The following is an 11517-nucleotide window of genomic DNA, read 5'->3' on the forward strand; positions in this document are numbered from 1 at the left end:
AGAGAGAGAGAGAGAGAGAGAGAGAGAGAGAGAGAGAGAATCCTGTTGTAGATGCTGTAGTATGTCACAATGTGTCCCACAGTACACCCTTTTGTCCACACTTCTTTGCTTGCAAATGTTCATTGTAGTGACTCACTGGTCTAGTATGAGGCCTCTGGCTTCTGCTACTCTATTAGTACAGGAATCTCACTGGGACTCCTCTCAGATATCCTGTTGTTGCCCTGTCTCATGGAGATCTTGTAGTTTTGGATCTGTAAGACATGCTCCTTCATGCACTCCAGCACTCATTGATGGAATAGATGTTGGGGGTGGGTCAATTCAAAGCCCTGGATCTAGGCCTGAGAGATATCTGAGTCTGAGCTTTCTGCATCTACACCACTGGGACGAATTCTCCTGCCCTGACCCGCTGTCTCATCCAATGCCACAACCAGCATGGTGCAGAGCCAGCTCTTCAATTCTCATGCCCTCAGAGCTGGCTCATCCACACCCACACCATCAGGGCCAGCTCTACTGTGCTATCCAGTTGAGGTGCAAGGCACACCCTCCAGAGTGCTGCAGGAGGGGAGGGACTGAGCTGGCTCTCCCAATCTCTTGTCCTTGGGGCAGGCTCACTAGTAACCCAACCCCCTTGTACAATCAGCACCAGCTCTCCCCTGCTGCCCAAGTCAAGTGCAGGGTCCTCTCTCCAAGGTGTTTCAACTAGTAAGGGACAGGGCCAGTTCTTCCACTCTCATGACCTCTGAGTCAGCTCTCCCTCCTGTCATAAGTAGAGAGGGATGAGGAAGGGGAGGAGTGCATCTCTCCCTCATCCCATGCCTCTGCAGGGCAGACAGGAGGCCAGGCCAGCTCTCCTGTGCTCATAGCCTTGGAGCTGGCTCACCTACAAACCCCACAAAGGCCAACTATACTGTGCTGCCTAGGCAAGGTTCAGGACCAGATCTCACCCCTCACTCATGTCACCACACAGCAGACAATTGATGGGAACAACTCTTCCACACTCACACAGGCTTGCCAGTGCCCCATTTCCCAAGTCAGCTCTACTGTACTGCCCAGGCAATGAACAGGGCTTGTTCTCTTGATTGGTGCAGCTGGTGAAGGGCAGGGACAGCTCTCCTGTTCTCATGACCCAGGGCCAATTCTCCTGCCTGCTGCGGGTGGTAAGAGGCAAGAAGAGAGGAGGGTATCTCTCCCTTGACTATGCTACTGTAAGGGAGACAGACAAGTGGCAGGACCAGCTCTCTGAAGCACTAAAGCTGCCTAGGGGTAGGAACAGCTCGCCTGCTGGCATGTCCCCAGGGACAGACCTCCCCTGATGCTCAGGTGTGAGCTAGAGCCAGTTCTGCACAGCCCTCAGACATCAACATGTCCTTAGGTGGAAGCCCAGACCAGGGATGTCCACCTGGCCTTTGGTAGTAACTGAACCCTGCTACTGCAGGACCATGACCTGAATATGTCCCCTGGTGGCAGCACAGGCCAGGACCCCACCATGATCCCAGTTAGCATCACCAGCTGCTCACATCAGACTGTTCCTCACTACCCTTGAGTCTTTAGTTTTGCCTCTTTTCATTGTGCCCATCCTTCTGTCTGTTTATTTTTCTTCCATTTTTCCACCGCTGACTTGTTCCTTTTAGTGGTGTTCAGGGTCTCTGAGTATCTGGATTCATCTCAGGAGTTGTCTCGGGAGTGCTATGCCCCTACTTGTGAAGTATGGCTCCAGGCGGGGTCATCTCAGACGTGGTCCGATCCCCATGTCAGGGTCCCATGTCACCAGACTGGAGGTTGTCTCAGGTCACTCCTTGCCCGGGCCTACCCCTGTGGCCCCATAGGAGGGTTATCTGTCTCAGGCTTACTCCTGCCTAGGGTGATGTTCCTAGGCTATGTTCTTCTAGTCTCCAGCTCATTTCTCACCCTGCGAGCCTAGCCAGGCTGTGCTACAATGTGCCAGGTGGTCATCTCAGGCTAGCTCCCTGCCCAGAGGTCCCCTGGTACTGGCCTGGTGGTCATCTCAGGCTCACTTACATTAGGTTACTAATCATTCAGTTGTTCACAGGTCAGGACACTGAGAATAGATACAGCCTCTCTCCTCTCTGCCACCTACTGACACACATGTAACAAAGCAACCACAACTGCAATGCCTCTAGGGGCAGGCACACACTATTTTTTTTTTAAAGTAAAACAAAATGCCTTTGTTAGCGATGGCATACTTTGTTTAAATGCTAATTTGTCTGTATAATCTCTTTTTCTCTGTCCCTGTTCCTCAACAGAGCACCAATCCTCCTTACCTGAAACACTAGTGGGTAAACATTGCCTGGTAGAAATAGAAGCTTTTACTTTTTACTTTGCTATTCTTCTGTTTCTCCTCCCGGGTAAAAGTAAGCGGTGCTTTCTGTCCTTTAGGGTGGTATGTGTTGGTCAGTTTTCTGTTACTACTAAAAATATCTGAACAATCAAACTAAGAAAAAAAATTAATTTAGTTTGGAGTTTTAGGGATTTCAGTGCATGGTTTATTGACTACATTGTTTTAGACCTGTAGTGAGGAAATACATCCTAGTGGGAGGGTTTGTTTGAATAATTTAATCTCTTGGCAGCAGGTAAGCAAAGAGAGAAAGAGGAAGAACCAGAGACCAATGTCCCTTCAAGGGCACAACCCTACTGGGTTATCTTCCTCCTTCTTGGTTCCACCTTGTAAAGATTCTACCGCATCTCAAAAATCTATTCTATGGAACACTATTTCAACAAATGAACCTTGGGATCATTCCAGATCCAAACTATAGCAAAAGGCTAGAGGTAATTAAGATTAGGCAAGTGTTCTGAAAAAGAGGAACAAAGGATTTGACCTTTGGAGGCCTTAGGGAAGTGATTTCCCAAAACTAAGACCCAGAGAAGGCAGAAGGCCTATATCCTATAAGTGCATTGTAGAGTTGGTATGACTTCTGAGAATTGGCCATATAAGATCCCTATGGAAGACGTTCCCTCAATATCTAAATACCCCAGCCTCATTGGAGACTTCCAGACCCAAGTGTAGCAACAAGTCTCTATACCTGAAGACAAACAGAAATGGTTTGTGCCAGTGACTGGGGATCCTTCAGAACTTTGGGGCCTAGAAATATGCTAGAGTCCTTGCACAACAGGAATGTTCTCAATGAAGGAAAATGGTAACGGAGGCTACCATTCCCACCAACCTGAAGATCTGAGTCAAACTTAAGTTGACAAACAAAAGAGAGATGTAAACATGTCTTCTACCCTATATTGTTTATAAAGGAAATGAAAGATTACACACAAATCTTACAGTAGTGATATAATATCCACTGGGTCCCTGCTACATTTTTTAGGTCTCTTAACATAACTTAGAATTTAGGTTAGTCAAAGGTGATTTAGAAGAAAGACTAGCTTTACCTTGAGAACAGACCCATAGAGTTCTATTGCACGTTGAACACCTGAATAAGATTTTCCCTTGTTAGAAAGCTGCTGATGCTACCATCTCAAGATCCAGAGTCCTGGCTTCATTGTTTCCATAATGGCAACTCTTTCAGTAAACCATTCCTGAATGTACCTGTACAGATTAACAAATGAACATTCATTTAGCAAGTCCATATGTCATACACATACTAATAAGATAAATCCTTAGGTAGCAAGAATCTATGTCTCATATGGGGGTGTCTAGCTCACTGGCAAGATAGGAAACAAATACATTTGCCAGCAAATATAATGCACCACATAGTTGTGAACAGAGTTCTTCAAGAATAGAAAATACAAAGTGAGAACAACATTGATTCTTCCTACTACAAATAATGTTTTCTATCGATTAAATGAAATGCACTAAAGTGAATTGAAACAGAGAAGCCACAGAAGCTAATTGGATCTGTTGCTGTGTCTAGTATACATGATGAAACAAGAAAAAGGAAAGAAAATAGAAACCTTGAATTGAGTCAGAGTTCTTTTAAAGTCAAACTATGTGCATGTGATATCTGTGTATAAACGGCTAATTGTTTTTCATCAATGGGCAGTTCCATTTAAGCCAAACCCATTGCAGAGGCAAAGTAATTTATTTTAATTAAGTTTGTTGGGAACAATTAGTAATTTTCATGTAATTGAGTTAGAAGGGAAATGAAATCCAATCTTGGGAAAGTTCTCTTTGTTGGTTTCCTACTAAGCATGACTGTGGTTTGTTTGCTGCAAACTGGGGACACTGGCCTGTTAGTGTCCAGACTGTTGTTCACCCAATATCAATTCCCCTCAGCCACTCTCTGGAAATGGTTACCAATATCTCAAATTGCCAACTGGATGGTAGTACAACTCCATCCCTTAACTCTAAAACCCAGCTCAGTGATTATAAAATGGGGTGTGAGTGTATGTGGCAAGAACCAGTAAAACCTCTCTCAGAGATGACAACCTATTTAAGGCTTTCCAGACCTTTCGGGCTGTCCTTTGGCCATTTGTACAGATCATGACCAACTCTTCCTGGGTGAGAGTTCAGGAATGTGCATGGCTAAGGGCCCAATTAGGTCATGTAACTTGAAACTGTCTCTGGACAGTTTGTGCCTTAGAGACAAACCTGTTAATCACTGAAATAATAATCACGGCATGAAAGAAATGAAAAATGACATCAGCTAGGAAAGAGCTGGAGAGGCCGGGGCTATAGCTCAGTAATACAGAAGGGCTGAGGGTGACCCCCAACTCACCACTACCACCATGCCTACCCCCAAAGAAAAAAAAGAAAGTTGAATTTATACATTATATGACACCCCCCCAAAAAAGGGACCACAATTCAGAACTTTTTGGTGTCACATTTAACTGGGGCTCTTGGAGACTAGAACCAAAGGTCACATCGGAAAGAGAGAAACACGAAGCTCTTGACATAGAAGGAAACTCTTTAAAGCTAAGCTGTGATGTGGAAGATGTCTGGGGTCATCCCATGGTATGCATGCATTTAAAATGCCTTCTGCAGACCATAGTTTAGGAACAATAGATCTCAACTCTTCTAAGGCTTCTGTTGATTTCTGTTATTTTCTTTACTGGATTTGGAGAGAGAGAAAAAATAAAAAATAGGTAATCTGATAAGTTTTCATCCAGGCTTTGTATAGGAGACTGTAACACATAGACAAAGGTTAATTTCAGTACCATAGAGTTCACTTGCTGAGTGTAGGGATGCTAGAGCCTTATGAAAGGATGACCACAGCAGCATGAATTCAGGACTCCAGTGGGATTTATTCCCCTCCTGTCCTTCTGCAGAGGAATGGACCGTGTGTTATTATTATCACTGTCTCTCTTGGGTTTCAGTCACATGAGTTTGGAGTTGATAATTAAACGTATGTGAAATATGCTCTTTGAAATATAAAAGGAATTTTAAATTATCCCATCTTGGCAACCACATCAAAGACAGAAAAATGCAGAACCCAAAGATCCCCCAGGTAATATCTAACCCAAGTTTCCATTGGGGGAGGCAGGAAGTTTGCAAGGTAGGCTGGGCAATGCAAGGCGAACATCTTATCTACTGCCAAGGAATATCAGCTCCTATGAAGTTCTTCATCCCAGGCTCCTCATGTACCACCCTGGTCCTATGATATACTTCGTTTACTCGTACCAAGTAATTTTCTTTCAGTAAATCTTTAATTTATATATCTGTTTCTGATTCCCAAGCCCTTAAAACTTTATTGATATAGCTAATCCAGGAGTGAGCTGATAATTTTAAGTCTTTAAGTGTGATAACAAAATTGGATGGATGTCTGTCCTAAATTTTACGATTTTTAGAAGTCACAAATCAGGTATTGCCAAGCAAGTAACAAACTAAGTTTCTGAGGTACAGCTGTAAGTCTCTTTCTTTGGCTCTAATGCTGAGTTGAGGAGAAAATTCCACACTGGACGTGGTCTTGCTTATATCAAAAAGTGTCTCGTTGGGTGCAGGAGATTTTTCTCCAGCCTGAGGTGTTCTTTCTCCATTCCCTTCTGTGCCAGTTTTTTTTTTCTACCATTATGAGAACAATGACCTCATTCTCTCCGGTTGATAACAATAATGGCACACTTTTTATAACTTGAGAAGGCCTCTGTTTATTGATATGGGGGTTAAAATTAACTATAACACAGGAGTCTCCCATTGCATACCTCGCCTTATCTCACGGAGCAAAAATGAGGAAGATGGAAAACATGTACAGCTGGTGGCTGTTCGGGACATTGTCAGTGCTAATCTGTCCTCCTGGAGAAACCTTTATCGACTCTTTAAGCTTGCGTCACTGCTAGCTAAACTACATTTTGTTGAACAGAGCCTAGCTAAATGAAACAATCCCACTAAAACGGGGAAAATTAAAAACCTGTGCTGAGGAGGTCTTGACATTCAATTCACAGTAACATGTGATAGGCTAATAAATGTGAAAATTAACAACTGATCTTTGTCTCTCAGAGACTGCATTTTCTGGGCTGAATTCTGACTAAATTCTACAAAATGTACTATTTAAATTAACTAAGGATTCAAGTCTAAGCAAGAACGATAACTAAGTTTTGGACCCTAGTATAATATGAAGGCTGAAAATGAGAATGTAGTCTTATTTGGCCATACTAGTGTTTGTGAATCTAACCCCTATCCTCTTCAAAAATAAATAAATAAACCCTCTATTAAGAAAAAAAACAAACCTCTGTCCAAATGGAAAAGAAAATAACATATTTTGCATGTGGACTTGTACACATGCATTAGCTGCCATTGCGGTGGGTTCCAGATAATGGAGAATCCCATCAGGAAATAATAATACAGAGACTTTGTATCTTACTGCAATTGTTTGAGCTCTTATCTCTCTCCTCAACTTAATTAACATAACCTCCTAGGACTGTACAGTATTTTTATCTCTGTTTTTCAACCACTGTATTGGGCAGATTGCTGGTGAGTATGGGCGCTTTCCATCAAGGCATATTGTTATTCAGATTATACGCAGTGTTTAAAGAGGAATATCTCACCATTGCTAGCCTCGCCTGGTGCTCTTTTTAAAGAAAAAAAATGTGTAATGCCTCTAATGTGTAAACACAGATGTCGTATGAGAGAATTGGTCATTTATTCTAATCATGGATTATTGCAGAATAAGATCCATTAATCCACAGGAGAGCTTTTGACCATTCTGCCTCACTCCACTGCTTGCCTGGTATGCATGAGGTTTTATCTTTAAAAGTAACATCATGCATTTAACTTTGCATACTTTTTACTATAGTGCCTTGTCAGGGAAAACAAGAGTAAGGTCTGAGGGTGACAGAAGGTAAGGAAGAAGAGATAACTTCCCTAGACCTTCCCAGGGTGAAAAAGATTTTCTCAAAGCCATCTGAGAAATAAGAAGTGTTTCTTGCACATTGTGGATGAGGGTTATGGATGTAGATATCTCCATGCTGCATCCAATAGCTAAGGATTCAGTAAGTAAGAGAGGACTGCACACAGACGTTCATGTGGAAGGTTAGCTGTTACTGCAGTCATATGGGGCATCTATATGTGCTCTGTGTATGCTCCTTCCCAGGAGGCCCCCTTGGGAAGTTCTGCTGCCATGGCAGTGAGCTGAGGTCTCACTTCACAGTGAATGCTTTGTACTGTAGTGAAAGATATGCAAACTGACATTCATGATGTCACTATTACGCCTATAACCTCAATGACCTCGCAGTGGTTGATGATGAAGGCTCTGTGTAACCCCACTTTGCACCATCTGGCCTCTTCTGGCCTCGTTTGTGGTCCCCACGCAGTTCCCACTCACCTCCATGTTGCCATTGCACCGAACATTTCTCTAGCCCCATTCCTTGTATATCCACAATTTTCTGCTCAATTTTTACATTTATGGAAATTATGTTCCTTACCACACTCTGTAGCCAAATAATCACGGTCATTTCAATTCTCCCTTCTCCACTGCCAGGATCTGACTCATGCCACCACCATCCCTCTTTCAGGCTACAGCCCTCACTCCCTGCTTCAGATCACCGCCCTGTGATCAAGGATCTGCCACACAGTGGGCAAAGCATTCTGTATCGAGGATAAATCAGATCTGTTTTCACTCCAAGAGGGAAATTCAGTTTCTAGTGTTTGACCTCTACATCATTGCCTGGCTGCCTTTGCTCTGCTTCTCCATGCTCATTATAGGCACGATTCCTGTTCTGTGTCTCACATGCACCTCTTCTGGGTCTCACTGATACACTAACTCTCTCTGATCTCAGGAACTCCAGCACATCCCACCTGCTCTAAAGATTCTCCTCCAACATAACCTCGGGGCTCCTCCACTCAGTGGGACCTTGGAATTAATGCTGTATCCTTGGGAGGCCTCATCTAACCAGGTAAACCATTACCACAATAGCTCAGCCTCTGTTAGTTACCCTCCAGTACACTCTATTGTTTCTGACTTTCCTCTTAGCTGCAATTATTGATACCTAGTTTGTTTACTATTTTCTCTTGCTCTGGAAATACCAAGAGGAAAAACATTCTCAGACTCCCCCATCCAATGCCTGGTACAGTCTGGATGGATCTCACACATTCAACAGCTGTTTCCTTATTCATGAGCCAATTTTCTTCCCCTTCTTTCTCTTCATCGGCTCAGTATTTTTCTCTGTGATCCTATTTCACAGTCAGTGGAAAGTTTCCCAGAATTTGATAATGCTTTTAAAAATCACCATTGACCTTTTATTTATGGTGGACCTTCAAGCAACTTCCAAAGGGGGGAAAAAAGGTAATAAATTATGAAAGGTTCCTTAGCATATGATTAAATTTTTACTAACTAGATGTCCTTTTCCCTCTCTGTCATCTTTCTGCATCTTTCTGCTTCTTTACTGGCTCATTATCTGTGAGCACCTGTTCTTGGAAATAACAGCCAACAGCACCTTAGGTTTTGTTGAATCGCCATGTTTCTTTTCACTTCTAGTCCCTTCCCCCCGATTCTTGTGGTTCCATTTATCCCTATCCTTTATGGGTTATCCATTTCTCAGGTACTAGCAAGACAAAGGGGATTTAAAAAATGGCGGACAACATCTACTCTATCTATCAGAGATGATTGACAGGTTAAAAAAACCCATGTAGGATATGTGTGTGTGTGTGTGTGTGTGTGTGTGTGTGTGTGGCATATGGGAAGATCCAAACAGTCAGTGTCCATAAAACTAGTCAATCTGAAGAGGCTTTTAGAATAAAGTGGCCATGCAGTCACCCCACAGAGGGGAAACCAGGGATCCCAGGCAAGGAAGCATAATCAGTTTAGGCAGAAGTATTCAACAAATCCAGAGTTGTAGGAGATTGGCCTATTTAGGGCACGTAGAGTGTGCGGGAAAAAGAGAGAGAGAGTTTCAAGCAGGGTAGTTGTAGAACAAACCCTTGGAAGAATGAGGAATGATGTGCAGACATCTGAATCTTATCTCTTGGGATAAAATGGCCACTGAAGTTGTTTGCTTTCCAGCTATATGAATAGCAAAAACCAAGAGCCCATTAACGAGTGAGTTCTATTTTTATGGTCCTTCTGAAAATCCTAGTACAGCCACTGCTATGTGTTTTTAAAATCTTGGGAGAAACCTCCATGCAGATTATAAAGATAAGCTGATTTGATGTTTTAATTGCAATTCACTGTCCTATTTTCTCATGCTTATCGCCATTAGTCTTTTGGGTTCACCAAAACTCTATGAATTCATTATCAGGTATAAATAGACTCATCTCATCAATTAGAAAAGGATTAAATTTCCAGAACTAATAATTCCTTCCAAGTATCACTTAGAAAGGGCTAGAACTATGTAGACTCCTCTTGAAGCCTCCAGCCTCCTGTGGCTTTCATGGTAAGATGTACATGACTGTGTCTCAAGAAAAGAACAGGAAAACCTTTGCTTTCATGGCTATTTCACCAGCACTCGCTATGAAGCTAGTTAATGCTTTAGGTAGAATTGCCTACCTTTCTGTTTATGGCGTGTTTTTATCTTACTCATCATGGTGGCCTGGGCTTTTTACAGTCCTTTCACTGGGTCTCCCTTCATGGTACACTATGGCCTACGACCTACCAATTTTCATGGTGACCCTGGCTAAAATGCAATTCTTGGACCCCGAGGGGAGGAAATATGTCAAATGGAAATCCATGCTTCCCAATAAGCATTAAGTACTTGATTTTACCACAGGATCTTTATTATCAACACAGAAAGGGGAAAATGGGGAAAGGGTCGCAATGGGAAATGTGAAGGTGTGCATATCCAAGAATGTTTTAAATGGTAGTGCTGGGTCATGGGATGGGGGCAATAGTGGTAGTCCCCAAAGTTAAGAAAAATTCTTTTTTTTTCTTTCTTTTTTCTTTTTTTCATGATTATTTTCTATTTTTCTTTTTTTTATTAAATATTTTTTTATTTACATTTCTAATGATATCCCCTTTCCCGGGTTTCTCTTCTGAAAAAAAAACCCTGTTCCCTCTCCCCTCCTCTTCCTCACCACCCACCCTCTCCCACTCACTGGCCCTGGCATTCCCCTGCACTGGGGCATAGAACCTTCACAGGGCCAAGGGCCTTTCCTCCCATTGATGACTGGCTAGGCCATCCTCTGATACATATGCAGCGGGAGCCATGAATTCCACCATGTGTACTCTTTGGTTGGTGGGTTAGTCCCTGGGAGCTCTGAGGATACTAGTAAGTTCATATTGTTGTTTGTCCTAAGGGGCTGCAAACCATTCAGCTCCTTGGTTCCTTTCTCTAGCTCCTTCATTAGGAACCCTGTGCTCAATCCAATGGATGGCTGTGAGCCTCTACTTCTGTATTAGACAGACACTGTCAGAACCTCTCAGGAGACAGCTATATCAGGCTCCTGTCAGCCAGCACTTGCTGGCATCCACAATAGTGTCTGGGTTTGGTGATTGAATATAGGAAGGATTCCCATGTGGAGCAGTCTCTGGATTGTCCTTCCTTCAGTCTCTGCTCCATACTTTGTCTCTGCAACTCCTCCCATGGGTATTTTGTTCCCCCTTCTAAGAAGGACCGAACTATCCACACTTTGGTCTTCCTTCTTCTTGAGTTTCATGTTTCATGTCTTCTTGAGTTTCAAGCTTCTGGGCTAATATCCACTTATCAGTGACTGCTGACTTTTAAGAAAATATCTTAATTACTTAACTAACTTAATTAAGAATTAATTATTAATTTTGCCAAGATTACAAAAATTTTACCTGTGGATTTGAGAGCGTGAGAAAAATGTAGAGTCTGGTGGAAGGACTATTTCTTTTTTGTTTTTCTTTTTATTAGATATTTTCTTTATTTACATGTAAATTTCTCCTTTCCCAGTTTCCCCTCCAAAAAACAAACAAAGAAACAAACAAAAAAACAACAAAAACAAACCCCTGTTGCCTACCCGCTCCCCATGCCTGCCACCCTACCCTCTCCCACTTATTGGCCCTGGCATTCCCCTACACTGGGGCACAGAACCTTCACAGGACCGAGGTCCTCTTCTCATATTGATGATTGAATTTGCAATCCTCTACTATACAGGTTCTGCCAGAACAATCAGACCCACCATGTGCAGTCCTTGGTTGGTGGTTGAGACCCTGGGAGCTCTGA

The 11517-nt window shown here is 42.8% G+C and overlaps 1 protein-coding gene and 1 non-coding gene across 3 annotated transcripts in view; one reads left to right on the forward strand and one right to left on the reverse strand.

Annotated features, from left to right (window-relative positions):
• Positions 1-11517, forward strand: part of Sorbs2 (sorbin and SH3 domain containing 2) — a 328789-nt gene that overhangs the window by 72892 nt on the left and 244380 nt on the right. The window contains exon 2 of one of the 2 annotated variants that reach the window (XM_031339657.1): positions 8176-8292. The exons of the other annotated variant lie outside the window; for it this stretch is intronic. The gene's annotated coding sequence lies outside the window, so the exon portion shown is untranslated. The remainder of the gene's footprint in view (positions 1-8175; positions 8293-11517) is intronic. 2 annotated transcript variants of the gene reach the window in all.
• Positions 2017-2148, reverse strand: LOC116071783. Its single transcript, XR_004111148.1, has one exon. It is a non-coding gene; the product is annotated as a small nucleolar RNA SNORA17 (small nucleolar RNA).

Source organism: Mastomys coucha, unplaced genomic scaffold, assembly GCF_008632895.1.
Source record: "Mastomys coucha isolate ucsf_1 unplaced genomic scaffold, UCSF_Mcou_1 pScaffold22, whole genome shotgun sequence".
NCBI classification, from domain to species: domain Eukaryota; kingdom Metazoa; phylum Chordata; class Mammalia; order Rodentia; family Muridae; genus Mastomys; species Mastomys coucha.